We start from the raw sequence: 18,436 nt of genomic DNA, 5'->3' as shown, positions 1-18,436 counted from the left end.
ATAATGAGATAAGAACACAAGTAACTAGTCTTTGCAAGGCGTGTAGTTCAGCAAACGTACCGCTCGTATATTTGTGTATCGGTGTACAGAAAGTTATGTAAACCCAAGAGGCATGAATGGGATTGAGAAGTTAGCTCTGTGTCCCCAAACTGGGCCAGTCTCACAGATCAACTGCTAATTTAGGTGGCCTGTTTTGAGGGGCATTGTTAAGGCCTCCATTCCTCAAAAACTTCTCTTCAGGGCTGCTGCTGGTACATAAACTCACGTCTTTATCCATCCATCCCTTTGTGCTACACACTACCCTCTGTTAAGAGCTGTTTTTTTAAAATGCGAGAAAATACTGACAGAGACACAGTACATTATGTCACTCACCTCAGCATGTGTCACCTCAGTAGGAATTTTACCAGATCATTTGCAAAATGAATTTAAAAATGAATCAGGCAACAGAGTACACTCCTTTTGCTCAGCACTAAGCTGAGAACAATGGGGAAAAAAGATAAACTGATTTTAAGGAACTTCCAATGTAATTTATGAGACAAAATATATACACATAAAACAAAATTGCCAGTCACAATATTTTATTGAGTGACAAATAATTTGGTATATGAGAAGAGCAGTATTTCTGAAACTTTTTTACATGATGGAACTATTTTCCCAATTATCTTACACAAAATCCCAATATATAAAACCTATGAAAGCTAGGCCTCTTTGATTAAAGGTGGTGGGGGGAGGCCAGGGGCCAGCTGCTCTGGTTGTCTCTTCAGTGAGACACCTTGGGATCTGGGGCATCTGGGATTACACTTAAAAATCATTCAATTTAGCACGTAAACAAGCGTGGCGTCAATTGAGAGAAGGAAAAATCCACTATGTGTCTGAGGAGGAGGGGAAAGCTCCAAGTGGGAGCGCCTTCAGAAATGGGGGTCTGAAGGCTGGGCAGGATTTAAATGGATGGAAAGGAAGGAGGAAACAAGGAATGCAAAAAAAAGAAAAGAAAAGAAAAACAACGTGGACAACATGAAGCGTAGTGAGAAATAAAGTTGGGTAAGGAAGGGAGGTGGACATTAAGTATAAGCTGAAAAGCAGGCAGAGAAGTTGAGATTTGTTGAAAAAGAAAACGGAGGCATTCGGGTTATAACCTTAGGAAGTGCTGTGATGAAAGCTGACTGGAAGAAGGGAGGTTGGTAGCCAATGCAAGACGGTTTAGTTAGAGACTGATGTTTATTCTCAAGTTATTCCCTCCTCTTTGGCTCTTCCTAGCTTCATTATGTAAGAAACAGAGCAAGCCGTCCACCTAGCCTCCCTCAGTCCCCAGAGCCATGCTCATACTTGCTGGAGTCTTCTGTCTCCCATACTGTGCAAAACCGAATCTAGTTGGACAAAACGCTTGTCCTGTCCACACAGCCCCTCAGCTCGGGGTCGTCAAGCCTAACTGTACTTAATAAAACCCCATAATGTCACTCTTCCTTCTCCTTTTTAAAAGATTTTGGTTTTGTCTCCCTCCCTGAATTGCAAAGGGATTATTCATCTTCTGAACTTTGAGAGATCTGTATGTGGCTGTATATCATTGTTAAAGGAGAATTTACACCTTCATTTATAAATGCCAGAAAATAGGCAATATGACTTGGCTTTGTATTCTCAGAAATGTTAAGTTTTTTTTTTTTTTTAATTCATCAGTTCCCCTCTTCTCATTTCTTGTGTACTGATGATTCCTCTCCAGTTGGTCCCCATAGCAACACTGGATAATGCTAATGAAACTGCAACATCTTAAGCTCTCCCACAGAGCGTCTCTGGTAAAATAGCCATGAAACCACAGTTGCATTGATTTTCTTTCCTTAAGAGAAATCGATGCTTTGGAATCTTTCCCATGATCAGACTTAACTTCCTAAACGGTCTGACTAGCACTGGAGTCTCTAACGCAGAGAAGCTTTTTCGAGGGTGACAAACCACCGCTGGCACATGTCCCCTGCCCCACACTCACACCCATGTAGGTAGAAACATGGTTCTCCAAATAAGTTCTCCAGCAGCAGCAGCAGCAGCGCCTGGGAGCTTGTTAGACGTGCAGGTTCACGTGGCACCGCCAGGCCTGCTGAGTCAGCGGCTCTGCGTGCAGCCCCGTGCTCTGTTTCTGCCAGTCCTGCAGGTGACTCGGAAGCACGCGGAGGCATGAGAATCGTTGGTCTGCAGCGTGGAGTGCTGCTGTCCAAGGCGACGCCACTTCCAGCTTGCCTCGGACGCTGCCAACGTGATGAGAAGTTATTTCACTGTTCGTTTTCTGTATCACCTAAATTTATTTATACTGTGAAATGGCACCTGAATACCAATTTGTGTTAAGATACGATACGGCAGTAGAAAGTGTCTGATTAATTTTAGCTGCTGAAAATAAATATTTTCTTGTCCTTATGTATCTATTGTTCAGAAGTATAAACAGGCAAGTAATTGGTATTAAGTCTATACTTGGTAATGATTCAGACTATAGAGTTTTCTTTCCTGGGCTCTTTTATTTATTTACTTTTTTCTTCTGTTTTTCTATGTGGATGCTGACCAGTATCCACCCTTTTAAAAGGTATTTTAAAGGGTGCCTTTTCTTGTAGGAATTCATCCTTATATCCCAAAATGAATCAAACACATGCAGGAAAAGCAAGGATCTTTTGGAGGCCATGACTTAGAGAACAAAAAATAGGAAGCAGATGTAATAGAGAATTACAAGAAGGACGAGTTTCCTGTATTTTGTAAAGCTTTTGAGAGGCTGGTAGGCCCAGGAACGTGGAGATCTAGGAAGAAATGTGAGCAGACAGAGGCAGTCTGAATGTTAAGGGATTTAAAATTGCTGGCTTGTCACAGAAACTGAGCCATCTGTATTCCAGGATTTGGGAACGGAACCCAAGGAAGCTGAACTCAGTCGTCGTCAGGTCCGACCTGGAAGTCAGGCTTTCAGGCATTCTAAAATTAGAGCCAAATAGGGTTCAGAAATCAAGGTAAGAGTCATCTAGATGGTCAGGAATCCGAAGGCACGTTCATCCAAAGAAAAGCAGCAGAGATTCTGGTCGCCCTTAAGCCCAGAAGCACCTGGCTCTTGCCCCTCCCTCTTCATCACCACTGCCTGATTCGGACTCTCTGCACCTGCCCGGGACTGTTCTGTTGTGTCTTTATCAAGAGCAGGTGCCTGCCTGCGGGTGATGGGCAGTGCCCTGGATATGCTCTGCGCTTTGCTGCCATATTGGTCTTTGAAGTGCCGGAGGCGGCCCTGCTGTCACCAACGAGGTCTGCTCCTCTCATATGCTCATTTGCAGCCTGAAGTTCTCGTTCAGATAACGAACTCCATGGACTTTGTCCGACTTTGGCGCTCTCCTTACCTGCACCGTCCCTACCTTGCATGTGCCATCCTTTATGACTAATACCGTGTGGTGTGTTGCTAGTGTCTCTACTTGTGCTGTGGGAGCACCATTCGGGTCTTCATGTCTCTAGTCCTTCCTCCGAGCTTGGCGCCTGGTACACTAGGTTTTCCAGAAAGATGTTTGGAATACAGAGATAAGAGACTTTTACATATTATAGGCATGGCAACCAAATTATGGTTTTTCTGAAATAATTCTGTTGTGAAATGTTTTGTCTTTTTCTCTCAGCTGTCAGTAACTTCAGCTATTTCCGTGCCCCAAACTTTATCTCCTAACTGTCTTATATATGCAGAAATGTTTAAATCCTATAAATAAAGTTACCACATACCAGGGATCTGGAAAGAGGAAGAGTACTTTCCCTTAGGGAAGGAGGTGTTAGCCATTTAAGAAAATCTCCAGGGGAGTCCATTAGTGAAGTCTGAAGCTGGGGCACGAGATAAAGTGTTTCTGTGCTTAGGATAGTTAATTACCGTAATTCTTGGACTGAATTGGTTAGATCTTATAGAAAACCTCTTCTGTTCTTTCCTCTCTTTACATTTCCACATGCATCCAAAATCCAAAGTACTAGGGGAATGTGGTTAGAATTGGAGAATTTAAAAAAATTTCTATATTCTTTCCCTAGGGTAATAAATTACAATGCTCTTTAATTTATCTGGCAACATCTCAGAAAACAAGATGATGTTTTCTATAAGGAGCTTACCAGGTTTCTGAAGATTATTACATTGAGTAGTTATTTTTCAAAGGGATTATGTACATCCCTGACAACAAGCATCACGTCTCCATGACTATCACCATAATCAACATCCGTTTGTACTTATCGATTCCACATCAAATATTCCCACATTGCTTTACTTTTTTGGGTTTTTGTTTCCATAGTTATTCTGGTTTCTCCATGTTTGACGATCATTCTTTTATTATCCAGACAACTATTCACACAGCGTATAGTATGTGCTGGGCACTGGGCTGGGTGCTAGAAGAATGTACAAAACAGGCAAGCTTCCTACATTCACCAAACTTAAAAACTAGTAAGATACACGGCCTTTAGCAGCATTTCATCTTCTCTCCATATCACAATTTGTGGCTTCAGATCTGTGGTGGAGAGAACTGGGTATAAATTGAACGTGTAGAGCAGAACCCAGGCAACCAGCACAGGGCTTCCAAGGGACCCGCCAGGTAACAGAAATGCCGGAAGTGGGGTGAAAACTGGGAATAGAGGAAGTCTGAGGATAACAGGTGTGAGACTTCATCCAACGTGACCGTTGTGAACGGATACTACTTTCAGCCGGATGCTGGAATGATAGGCAGGCAGTGCTGACGATGGTGGCAAAAGAAACATATCTTCCCTGTCTGAACAAACTGCCATCCAGATCTGGATTGCCAACATGTGGAGATGCGCTCCCAGCGTTACCAGAATCTGGAAATTTTTTTAACTGTGTACTCTTTTAATTTTAGTGATGATACCTAATTCATTAAAATACTGTGTATGTCAAATAAAATATACCAGGGAGGAGCTTTGTCCTGAGGGTTGCCCATTTGTAAGCTCCAGGAAAGCGAGTCTGAGCCATGTGGGGTACGTGCATGAGTTTTGGCGCCTATTTGAACACATGGAAGCCTCTTCTGGCTTCCTGCCATGTTAGGATACTGGATTAAACAAATGAAAATAAAAGATGAGGCCCAGTTATGTTTGAATTTTAGATAGACAACTAATAATTTTTTAGTATCTATTGCAAATATTGCACAGGATGTACTTATACTATCTAATACCATGCAGTATTTGGGACCTACTTGTACTAAAGATAATATTCATTATTTATCTGAAATTCAGTTTTAACTGGCAATCCTATTCCTAGCACTGTGCTTCTATTTTGAAGTTAAGCTTGCCAAGTTAAGTAGCCTATGAGTAAATGAAATCTTTAATCATTTTTCCTATTTATCAATATTAATAATTTAAATAATTAAAATTTTAATTTTTATTGCGTGATGGCTGTATGTCAAGCTGGGTAAACCTTCAAACAGGAAGTTAAAAAAAATCTGGCTGTCTACAGGGAAATCTTATTTAGCCTTTTTGTATAAACTTCTTAAAATGTTTTTTATTTTAGCATAACGTGTTTTATTATTTTAGCATAACAAGTATTTTTTCTGTGGTTCATATGAACATTTTTATTTACACATGTATCCCCCTGCTACCAATCTGCCTTTGTAGCAATTGGAAAAAAAAAACACAAATTTTTATAAATGCCCTCCTTTCCATGTTAGCACATTGGTCAAAGTTCTTAGCACTTTGCTTCAAATAGTGTTTTCCCTGATGCCCATGTCACTTTGCAATTGTTTTTGTACTTTTTGATATTCTTGTATTCTTCCCTTCCTCATGTTAACCATCTGTATTAATGAGATAATAAACCAGGTTTGTTGCTAATGAATTGATTCGTTCAACGGCTAGATAATTAGAAAGACGTTTAACATGCCAGCAGATGTTCTGATATTGTTTCGTTATCCCCAAACATGATAAAATAAGATACAATGAATTTTTATATTTTTGCATAAATTATACCAAATCAAGGTTTGTTATTCTATCATGTATTATAAAAGGTTAACTGATGGAATTTTGTTACCATTGTAGTGCATGTATTGGAAGGAGAATTAGCTTTCTTATTAAAACACTCACCTTACTCCCGCTGGGACAAAAATAAAGTCTAGGGGTAAAGAGGAGCACAACCCTCATACTTATAGAAAGGAAACTAAGTCACAGGTGCATCCAAAAGATGTTTTTGGGTTTTGTGTGTGTGTTTTTTTAGTACTTTGACAGGGGATACATTTTCTAAATTAACCACTAAAAAAGTTACTTTAAGAATTATAATTCCAGAAACACTATCCAGTGAGTATTGTTTTTGTTTTTTCAACTGTTTGGTTTTCGTGGTTTTGCTTACAGTATCCAGAAGGACTTTTATTTAAAAGAAAGAAGGAAAGGAGGAAGAAAGGAAGGAGAGGGCAAAGTTTTAAGAGAGATTTTAATGTTCAGGGCTTTTATTAGAGAAATTGGAGAGAAAGTTTAAAATGTGTTAGTGTATGAACAAAAGTAACAGAGCAAACTGAGTAATCCTCGGTTGGGATCTTCAGCTTCCAACCTTTCTTCAGAAAGAAATAAAACTATTTTATACAGTGTCCCAGATACCAAGTCAATAGATAATGTAAGTTAAGTGACACAGAGATACAAAACACATTACAGATGCATTAGGGAAAAACTATCTTTAAACACTACCAAATGGGTAAGTTTAGGTATCTTGGGCAAACTTCCTGAGATATGGGCATGAAGGCTTCTGAAGGAGCTAATGATGAAAAAGAGAAAAAAGACAAAAGTAATTCCTTTCCCCCTTCAACTTAGCTTTTTTTGTTTTCTTTGATTGGTAGTTCCTTTCGTTTAAAAATATGTTACATATTTTTAAAAAATACAGACCATAGTATAAATATGATTTTGTATAATTTTTTTCTGAGTATTTTCCCATGCCACTAAATCTCTCAAAACACATTTTTAATTTCTATAATTCATTTAATCATTCTCTTATTGTGGGATATTAGGTCATTTCTGGGTTTTTTTTAATCAATAAATTAACACCCATAGATAATCTTGAATAAATCTCTCAGTCTTGCTTTTATAGGGCAGTTATTTTTGGGAAGGGCTTAGAGTTAGTCACCAATTAACTAATTTTCCAATTACATTTCAGAGTGTAAGGAATGCATCCATTTTCTAAAACTAGGACAAGGAGGGAATGAAATCAGGAAGGGAGGCGAGGCAGAGAGCACAGGTGATGGAGACAGAAACTCGTGCCCACTCTGGTGTCTGCGCCCTTTTTTCTGACGTTGGCAATAATCGTTACCTCATAGCGCGATTGCGTATTTTCATCTGAGGTTCACTTCGTACATATTTGCAGTATTTTTCTTTTCATCGTAACAATTCCTCCAGGACTTGGTAGAATTGTGGATGTCGTTTCCTGTCCAGTCACAGAAATGTGTCTTAGAGATGCGAGCTTGTGCTGACAGGCCACCATAACTCCTGATAACGGCCTCTGAGTAGAGCTTGCCTCGGAGGCTCTCCTCACGGGTTTGCTCAGGCAGTAAGTAGCTTTACAAATTTGAAAGGAGTCTTTCTGCCACTGCGTTTAGAGCCTTTCAATGCCCTATGAGGTGGCCTTCCTCTATGCTCTAGGCCAGGGGTGTCCAAACTTTTCTCAACGTTTTTCACCAAGGGCCACATGCGGTAAAATACACACACAGCCGGGCCACTCACTCGAGGTGAAGGACGTATTGCCTCCCCTGGTTTATTTAAGTAAACTAAATATACTTTTGGACTTTGCTGCGGGCCAATTAACAATGGATCGTGGGCCGCAGTTGGCCCGCTGGCCGCAGTTTGGACACCCCTGGTTTAGGCTGTCTGGTGTCATCAGCTTCGGCCAGGTGCTTGGCTGATTGCAATGAAAGTTCAGCTTTGACATTTGCCTTCAGCACTAGTAATTACCTGGAGACCACGTGTCACAGTTTGCCATTTGTAAAGTCTGTTTTACCTAACAGCCGACCATTTGGTTTTCTGGCTTTAAAAAACTGAGAGGCTGCAAAAGAAGTTTGCTAAATCTCATAAAGAGCTAATGGAAGTCATTTCATATGCCCAGCTATGTCTTCCTGGTTGTGTTTTTGATTTCCAGGTTAAGAAAAGTGATTCTCTTATTTGGGGCCTTATCGATAACCATTTCTTGGGAGAAAAGAATAACTCTAATATTAAAGGTGGAAACAAAATCTCATTTTTTTAGTGTTAATCTCTCCCCTAATTTATTTTCATACTTCTTTTCTGAATATTAGCACATGTAACGTTTTGCCCCAAATCCTTATATTCTTTAACCTTCATGATCCCTTTAGCATTGTTTCTGTTTTTATGTGTTTCTTTATAATCATTTCTCCACTAAAAGACACCAGTGCTCATTTGTTTGTTCCTCTTGAATAGCAAAGCCTCCGGTCAGAGCTCTTCTGTCATTCTGCTTGCTTTTACTTGAATATTTTGTAATAGAAAACTTTTTTAAAACAGGGTGACCTGAACTTCCCTTTGTTCCTAAGTTAGTTATTTCATTTTTAAATCACATCCGTTGACTTACACCCAGGCAAGAAACATCTTGGAATTCTAGGTCGGTTCTTAAGCACTGTCTTGGAAGTTGGGAGTCGTAGCCCCTCCTAAACATTTGCTCTTCTGTTCCGTGTCTTGCAGCATATGAGAACCAAGGGTGTACTCATTGTCTGTAGAATTTGGTGTTCCCTGACTCATTACTTTATATTTCTCTGCAATGAGTTCTGTACACTGCCACCAGCCTGCTGCATTTAATAGCTCTCCTCCTTCCTACAATCTGCCCTTCTAGTTTTGCAGCCTCAATAGATTTCATCTCCCATCATGTCTGTCTTCCAAATTACCAAGACACTTTAAAAAGCAGTAAAGGAAAAATAAAAGATTATTACTGAGCCATGGGTATAGACTGCTTGCCCAGATTTATGGGTCTTAAAATGGCTAAGCTGCTGGCCAAGAATTTTCCGCTTTATGTCAAAGCTCAGAAAGAAAGCCAAGAGGACAGAATTATAGGGGACATTGTCATCGCAGAGAGCACTTTGGACTTTAAGTTCCCATGGCAAACAGTATTTTCAGTTTCAATTTTTTGAGAGATATTATTTGTTTATTTTCCTTAATTACTTTTTTATTTATGAAAAATGTACGGTATTATTTTTTTCTGTATTAGTACATTGAAAGCTCAAAAGTTAAGTACTTCAGTAAGGGTAATTTAATGACAAAAATTTTGTTGTGTTTTCCTTGTTGTCTAAAATACCCCTTGTATCTTTATAGTTCTGGGTCTTTTCTCATGGAGTTCTTGGTGTCACACATATGTTAGATTTTAAAGAACTCATTCTTGAAGTTTCTTAATCCCTTAATGCACTCAAAGAAAGGTACTTATCTTTTAATAAATGTAGGAATCCTCTCTTTGATATTTATAAGCTTTCTGCTCTAATATTATTCCTATTGTACATGCTAAGGGTTTGGACAAGTATATAATGACATATGTCCATCATTGTAATATAGAGTATTTCCACTGCCCTAAATCTCCTCTGTGCCCCCTCCCCAATCATCTGTCTCCCCACCACCACCCCTGGCCACTACGGATCTTGTCATTGTCTCCATAGTTTTGCCTTTTCCATAATGTCGTAGAGCTAGAATGACACAGTGTGCAGCCTTTTCAAGTTGGCTTCTTTCACTTAGTAACATCCATTTAAGGTTCCTTCGTGTCTTTCTGGTGTGGTAACTCATTTCTTCTTAGTGCTGAATAATATTCCATTGTCTGGTGGACCACAGGGTGTTTATTCGTCACCGACTGAAGGAGCCTTCCAAGTCTTAGCAATTATGAATAGGGCTGCTATCGACATCTGTGTGCAGGTTTTTTTGTGGACATAAGTTTCCAACTCCTTTGAATAAATACCAAAGAGTATGATTCCTGAACTGGATGTTAAGAATATGTTTAGTTTTGTAAGAAACCACCAAACTGTCTTCCAAACTGGCTGCATCATGATGGATTCCCACCAGCAACAAACGAGTTCCTGTGGCTCCATGTCCTCACCAGCATTTGGTAGTGTCTGTGCTCTGGATTTTAGCCATTCTAATAGGTGTGTAGTGGTGTCTCATTATTTTAATTTGCATTTCCCTGATTACGTATGATGTGAAACATCTTTTTTTATGCTTATTTGCCATCTCTATGTCTTCTTTGATGCAATGTCTGTTAAGATTTTTGGCCCATTTTTTAATCAGGTTGTTTGTTTTGTTATTATTGAGTTTTAAGAGTTCTTCATATAGTTTGGATAACAGTCCTTTACTAGGTATGTCTTTTGCAAATCTTTTGTGCTAGTCTGTGGCTTGTGTTCTAAGTCTCTTGATATTGTCTTTTGCAGAGTAAAAGTTTTCAACGTAATTACGTTCGGTTTATCAGCTGTTTGTTTCATGGATCATGTCTTCCATATTGTACCTAAAAAGGCATCGTCGTACACCGAGTGACGTCCTCAAGGTTTTTCCCAGTGTTACCTTCTAGTTTCATAGCTGTGTGTTTACATCTGTGATCCATTTTGAGTTCATTTTTGTAAAGGATGTAAGGTCCAGGTCTAGAGTCATCTTTTTTGCATGTGGATGTCCAGTTTTTGCAGCACCCTTTGTTGAAGAGACTGTCCTTCTCAGTAACGTGTTCTTTAAATACAGGAAGAAATGACATCCCAGCTTCTGCAGCTGCATCCCCAGTTCACTTGACAGGCTTGACGTAGTGACAATGACAGCAGTTCCTGAAGCCTCTCCTCACTGTAAGGAAGCACTTACCGAGAATTTTCCAGAGTTTTGTTAAAGATCTTTATATATTGGCTCCCCATTTCTTAAATAACATGAAAGCTTGCCTTCATTGCTTTAAATCATTATTTTGCTCGAAAAAAATACATCTGAACCAATACAACTTGTATGTTACACTGACATTATTGTTCAGTTTATCAAATGTGTATTAGCAAACTCATAGTAAAGAAACATTTTATCACTAAAGACTAATTTGATTATGTTTCATAAAGTCATTTCTCTTTTTAGTCTGCTTATTATCTACAAAATATAAACAAAACTATTGTACTAAAATTATTCATATTAATGAATTAAGACATCAAACACTAAAATAAGAGCACGACATAGCTATTTCGTTCTGTAAATGAGAAATATCAGCCTCACAACTCAGAAATTTATGATTGTATCAAAACGCTAATTATACTTAATAAGGAATCTCAAATAGGTAATTTACAACTTTCTAGTTGCCAGCCCATTTCATTAAAATATTGGCTAGAATACTGATTTCAAAGTAATTGCCTGTCAAATTAAATTAGGTTAAATCCAACCTCTGTCCATGCACTATGAAATTTCCACTGGACACCCCTTAATAAGGCAGGTCAATAACTAGTGAGATCTTTCCGAGTCAGAATTTACCCTTCCTCCCTTTCCATCTCCCCCCGCCCCATAGATTGCAGTAAATAAGAGCCTTCACTTGGTTTCTCCACTCCCAAATCTTTGTCTACCCCCTGACTTCTACTGCCTCCTACTGGTGGGAGGGAGATAAAGGCGAGGACTTCGTTCCCATTACTTAGAATGAAATCAAAACAACCCACCTTGAATTCCACTTGGCATCCCTGGCCCTGGCTCTATCAAAGCGAGAACTTGTAGTAGTTTTACACTGAAATGCTCGCAAGTGTCTTTGATAGTGTAGAGTAGGAGTAGTGGAGGAAAGGTAGTCTCATTGACATGAAAGAGTATTTAAAGTAATCCTGTAACACAGAGTATGGTCTTTTCTCCTCCATCCCAACTCCTTTTGTCTTCTCAATCTCATTGGCAGTAAGCATTAGAGTTAGAGAAAATATTTCTGGAAAACTATACTTAACCGTGTTTAACACATGTTTTTAAACAGTAGAAATCTTGTCTGATGTAAGTCCACCAATAAATCAATCATTTATCTGTGTTAGGGCCATGGAATGTGTATTTTGAATGAATTGACAGGAATTTCTAATACATGTCAGAGCACACGATGCCCATCTCTTTCCACCCTCAAACTTACAACCATACTCATTGTTATCTGGAGTAGTAATAGGAGCTAACCTTCATTGAGCTGATACGTTCTGTTCCTAACCCTTTGCTTTATGTTAATTTCCTCAGTTAACCCTCCTAACGATTCTGTCAGGTGAATATTGAGATTAATCACTCTTATGTTGTAGAAACAAGCTAGGGGAAGTTAGGTCACTTGTCCAGAATTAGATAATAGGAGTTAAGGGGCCAAGTACATAGGGTGGTATTTTTAAGTATATGCGTGTCGTTCTATAGCAGATCTCTAGAACTTACTCATCCTGAGTGACTGAAACGCCGTCCTCATTCAACAGCTACTCCCCATTGCTGCCTCCCCCATTCCCTGACAACCATCATTGTACTTTCTTTCTGCTTTTATGATTTTGACTACGTTAGATACCTCATATAAGTGGAATCCTTCTGTGACTGGCGTATTTCACTTCGCATAATGAGTTCATTTTTGTGAAGGATGCAAGGTCCAGGTCTAGACTCATCTTTTCTGCATGTGGATGTCCAGGTTTTGCAGCACCCTTTGTTGAAGAGACTGTCCTTCTCAGTGAGGTGTGGCCTTCTCCAGTCTCATCCATGTGGTAGCATGTGACAGAATTTCTTTTTTAAGGTTGAATAATATTCCGTTGTATATCTATCTATACCACAATGCCTTTATCCATTCACCCATCAATAGACATATAGGTTGTGTCCACCTCTTGGCTATTGTGGGTAATGCGTCAGTGAACATAGGGGTGCAGATATCTCTTCAATATCCTGGTTTTCAGTTCTCTTGGATTAATACCCAGAAGTGGTACTGCTGGATTATATGATAGTTCTGTTTTTAATTTTTTAAGGAACCTCCATTCTGTTTTCCATATGGCTGTACCAGTTTACATTCCCACCAACAGTACACAAGGGTTCCCTTTTCTCCATTCTCACCAACACTTACCTCTTGTCTTTTTCGTAATAGCCATTCTCACAGATGTGAGGTGACATTTCATTGTGGTTTTCATTTGCATTTTCCTGATGATTAGTCATGTGGAGCGCATTTTTATATACCTGTTGCCCATTTGTATGTCTTCTTTGGAAAAATGCTTATTCAGGTCTTTTGCACATTTTTTAATCAGGCTATTTGTTATGTTTGTTTGTTCATTTGCTATTGAGTTATATGAGTTCCTTATATATTTAGGATATTAACCCCTTATCACATGTATGGTTTGCAAATATTATCTCCCGTTCCATTAGACATTTTGTTGATGTTTTCCTTTGCTGTACAGAAGCTTTTTAGTTGATATAGTCTTACTTGTCTAATGTTGCTTTTGTTGCCTGTACTTTTGGTGTCATCCATTGTCAAGGCCAGTGTTACGAAGATTTTTTTCCTAGATTCTTTTTCCTATATCCTTCTAGGAGTTTCTGGTCTTACATTTAAGTCTTTAATCCCTTTTGAGTTGACTTTTGTGTGTGGTGTAATGTAAGGGTCCAATGTCTTTCTTTTGCATGTGAATAACCAGTTTACCCAAACGGTTGTTGAAGAAACTACCTTTTCCCCATTGTGTAGTCCTGGCATCTTTGTCTTCTGTTTTCTATTCTCTGTTTCATTTATTTCTTTCCTAGTGTTTATTAGTTCCTTCTTTCCCACTTTGGGTTTAGTTTGTTCTCCTTTTTCTAGTTCCCAGAGTTACAAAGTAGATTGTTTATGTGAGGGCTTCCTTCGTTTTAATGTAGACATTTCCTACTATAAACTTCCCTCTTGGTATGTTTTTCCGACGTCCCATAAGTTTGGTATGTCGTTTGCATTTTGTTAAGACTTGTTTTGTGACCTAATAGGTGATATTACTTCCCTGATTAAAGTCCTTCAGGATATACTCATGACTTCCAAATTAAATATAAATCTTTGACCTGGCATCAAGGCCCACCAATGTGTGATCCATTTACCTTTGCAGCTTTTTCTTACTTACACTCTAGCACTAACTGGACTCTTGATTTATTACTGCTCATATCTACGTGCTGGAATTCTTTACCATTTCAAAGACTTCATCCCGTATGAAGACCTTCCTTCATGTCTCCTGACTTGAGTTATTTTTTTCCTCCCTACCCCTTAACCCTTGATTTATATGGCCAACGTTGCATATGTTGACCTATATTATAATTATTTGCACAGCTGTCTTCTATTTTCCTCTAGACTTCTTTAGGATAGGGATATTATGTTAGTAATCTTTGTATTTTGTAGAGTCCATAGTATATATCTCCTGTGGAGTAGGCATTCAATATAAAAATGCCAAATTTAATCAAAATTTTTCATCTTAAATGTCAAGATTTAGCAAGTGACCAGATAAAACTGTTGGCTTTACTTCATAATTTTGTCGGTCACAGTCACCATTGAGGAACTCATCAGATAACATACTTTTTACTTAAAAATTTTCAATGGTAAAGAAAATTTTGGATAAATAAATCTATTCATAATCTTCCATTCTTTTTCTGTTGGTGTATTTTCTTTCAAATCTTCTGCTTGTATGTGGTTGTGTGTGTGTGTGTGTGCGTGTGCGTGTGTGTGGGAAGTACTGTGTGTAGTTCATTGTGAATTAGGCTCTTTTCAGTCAATATCAAACATGGTTTTCAGTATTTCTCCATTGTCTCCATAATTGTTATTTAGCAGATGCGTAATATCATACAGCACAGATACGCCATAACTTATACAACTGATTTTCATTTGCATGACATTTAGGTTGTTTCTATTACTTGGCTTTCTTTATAGGTGATGTTGTAATAAAGTTTTCATAGCTTTTTGCTGGTGTTCAATTAGCTCCTTAAATTTCCAAACATAGGTTTATTAGGTGTAAGAGTTGAATGTGTCTGGAGCCCTGTTTTCGTACTAAAAGGAAGTGGCAAACCTGCCAGCTGTATAGGAGGGAATCACCCAGCGCTGCCTCATTTCAGTCTCGAAGTGGTACGGAGAGCGTGTGACCGCACTGATTTACTTAAGCCGCCGTCTTCCCCCACTCTCAGTAAGAGTGCAGTAAATTAATCTGTTAAATACTGGGCTTCAGTCATTTAAAAAATGAATTCTTAGCCCAGGGGAAATTAAATAAGGGTCTTAGTATATTCTTACTCTGAGCGTTGGAGATTGATGGTGGTTAAAAGGACTACACCTGGTCGTTTCCATTTTCCAAATGGGTATGTGGGGGCCATACCCTTAGAAATCAAAGCACTGACTCATTTAGGAAGTAGAAGGCCATTTTTTTAGTGTAAGAGAGAAATACCTGTAAGAATTTAGGAATAAAGTTACCTTCTTAAAATATCAGGAAAAAAACAAACACGTAATAAATGAGATTGACTAGGAGTCCTGTGGAAAGATACAATATCTGTCAAATCAAAAGCTGAGCGAACAGGCCTGAAAATATTATTCACGCTTGATAAAATACTTAAGAAAGGTATAATCAAATAAATTGCACTAATATAAATAAGGCATAAATGTAAAGGAAATGTTTACTTTGAAAAAAAGGAGTTTGTTTACAGCATTTTCCGAAATAAAACAGCAAAACAAACAAAAATACCCTGCCAATCTTGATATTCCCATTTTGACGATGGTTATCAGTTAATTAGCTTATCAGAATGTGGTGAGAGTAGCCACTAAACCAACATGATCTGGTTTGAGTAAAGCACACAGTGCTGCTTTTTTTCTTTTTTTCCCCAGGGTTTTGGTAGTGCTGTGGTGGCAGTGTGCAAAGCCAATTGTGGGGACTCCCTTCAAGGGGGGTGCACGGGGGAGGCGTTCTGCGGTTCCCTCTGATGGACTGCCAGCACAATGCGCCTTCCTTCTTGTTGACGTGAGCTGTTCTTCTCTCCTTTGCCTTAAGGGGGTCAGAAACCTCAAAGGCTTCTTTTCCCTTCAATACCAGCAGCCTCTGTCTGCTTGGCAGTAGGGACATACTGCAGTCTAGCGTTACCTATTTTAGCACCTAGATATATTATGAATCATGATGTTTGTTCCCTAGATAGAACTTTACTACTCAAAGTATGGTTGGGGGCAGGGGCCTGACTGGCCTCACCTGGGAACTCAGATCTGCAGAACTTCAAGCCTCTCTACCTGCGTGACCTAGACCTGCGTTGTTGGTTCATGGCCTCTGAGAAGCACACAGCAAGACAGGACTTGGTCTGTTGGGTTTGTTGGGGAAGGCACCAGAAGGGGAAAGGAGAGGGAGCTCCAGGAGGTCGCATGTGGGTGTGACCACTCCCCCACCACCCCCACCCCCACCGCCATGAAGGAAAGAGGGCTGAGGAGATCTCAGGCTGCAGCCCAGTTCTAAGCCTGTTTCCAGCAAGGCCACGTGGAGTCCTCCAGCCAGTGGCACATGTCACTGAAGTTCCATGTCTCACAGGGATGAGTCTGTCTCCTGTTTCCGCTGCGTCTGGTCATTTTCTGAGAGCAGCGTGCGGACAGCTGGGCTTCCGGGCACAGCACCTGAGGCCACCCTGAGTCCCGCTCACTGCGGCAGGGAATTTGACAGGCACGTGTCCCCGCCGCCACACCTACTGAATTCGGATCTGCATTCTAACGAAATCTCCAGGTGGTGACATGCACGTTAAGCTTTAAGAGGCACCATCCTAGAATAATAATTTGACACTTTCGGGGTCCTACCCAGAGTCAGTAAAATTGTTTATAATCATCATAGAATCTTCTCAAAAACGCTTCCCTTCTCAAAAGCTCCCTTGGGGTGGTATTTTTTTATAGTTCATTTTTGAACAGAGTTGCTGTTCAAAGTGAGAATGGAGCTGATAATTTGTTGTTAATTTGTAACAACTGTGTGAAGTGGGTTTGGGGCTAAAGCAGGAGTTCCAAGATGCTTTGCCTCTTTACTGTCAGAAGCTAGATATACTTTACTTTATTTTGCCTTTTTGAGTTGAAGTGGCATTTTTGAGTTGAAGGTTCCTATAGAAAGAATTACATATTTCTGCATCTGTTGTCTTTTTACTGTGTGGTATGATGTAGATACGATTCTTGTGACAGCTGGAAATATACAATCCATTAGACCAGGGGTGTCTGAACTGCTGCCCGCGGGCCAACTGCGGCCCGCAATCCATTGTTAATTGGCCCGCAGCAAATTCCAAAAATATATTTAGTTTCCTTCAATAAACCAGGTGAGGCAGTAGGTACTTCACCTCGAGTGAGTGGCCCGGCTGTGTGTGTATTTTACCGCATGTGGCCCTTGGTGAAAAACGTTGAAAACAGTTTGGACACCCCTGCATTAGACAAATCTTACTGCCTTACATTTACCAACCCAGTGCTTAGTATTTGGGGGTTCTCTTCAGGATAGAGTAGACTACCAAGTAAGCTTTGCCGCAGGCCTGTCACCACCTTATTTATGGGCTTCCCAGGAGTTCACGATGCCCACACTCTTGTGCATGATCAGGATACCTCTATATATTATATTACTATATTATATTATATTATACCAGGTCTTATAGTAAAATAAGACCGGTCTTATATTATTTTTTGCTCCAAAAGACGCATTAGAGCTAATGGTTCGGCTACGTCTTACTTTCGGGGAAACACGGCATTTTAAATAGTCTCCCTATCGTCATGTCATAGCCTGTTTCCATGTTTTCTGGATTTGGATAATTTTATGGAACTCAGATAAACAGTTTGATTTCACAAACTTTAATATGAGCAGAGTATTCTGAGTAGGGTTTCCAGGCGGGAATTCCCGCCCGTTCTCATGAATTTTTTTTTGCTTTCCTGTTCCCGAATCCCGAGAAAAGTTGGTCTGGAAAATGGGCTCCTTGAACCCAGGTGGTTGGTCGTATCTGCCATCACTGTGTGGAAACAATTCATCGTGGAGAACAGAAAACAGTTTATATCTCGGGATTTGGGGAACGGGAAAGCGAAAAAAATTCCTGAGAACGGGCGGGAATTCCCACCCAGAAACCCTAATTCTGAGTGACGTATTAGAGGACATCTCCTAAAGGTCACCTTTCCTGTCCAGCTCGGTTAGGGGACTCCTGCTCCCAGAAACCCTGCATATACTCTATTGCTTTATCCTTTTAATTGATTTGAACCTTCAGACAAGTTGTGAGCACGTTAGCCTGGGTGGCAGGAACCTGCACTCAGCACATACTCAGCTGCCGTCTGTTACGGGAGCGAGCGAGTGCTGCCCTCGTACATACGTCACTTAGCCCGTTCTTAGGTCATCCTCAGCAGTACACCAGGAACCGATTGAATGAATCATTCAATTAAAAAGTCCTTCAGAAATAAGGTAAAGTTAGATAAAAATAAGAAAACTACAGGGGAATAAATACTAACTTAATTCCAAAGACTGTCATCTATGGAATAGCTGTCTTTCTTTCCGAAGAAGGTTCCCTGCCCGTCCTCCAATGCCAGATGCTTTACCCTACTTGCCTG

General features: G+C 39.7%; 1 protein-coding gene across 2 annotated transcripts in view; it reads left to right on the top strand.

The window, feature by feature from the left end:
• ZNF277 (zinc finger protein 277) overlaps window positions 1–18,436 on the top strand; it is an 81,898-nt gene that overhangs the window by 18,837 nt on the left and 44,625 nt on the right. The gene's annotated exons all lie outside the window — the stretch shown is intronic.

The sequence above is a fragment of the Rhinolophus ferrumequinum genome, chromosome 20 (assembly GCF_004115265.2).
Source record: "Rhinolophus ferrumequinum isolate MPI-CBG mRhiFer1 chromosome 20, mRhiFer1_v1.p, whole genome shotgun sequence".
NCBI lineage: Eukaryota > Metazoa > Chordata > Mammalia > Chiroptera > Rhinolophidae > Rhinolophus > Rhinolophus ferrumequinum.
This window is presented reverse-complemented; position numbering and strand designations above follow the sequence as displayed.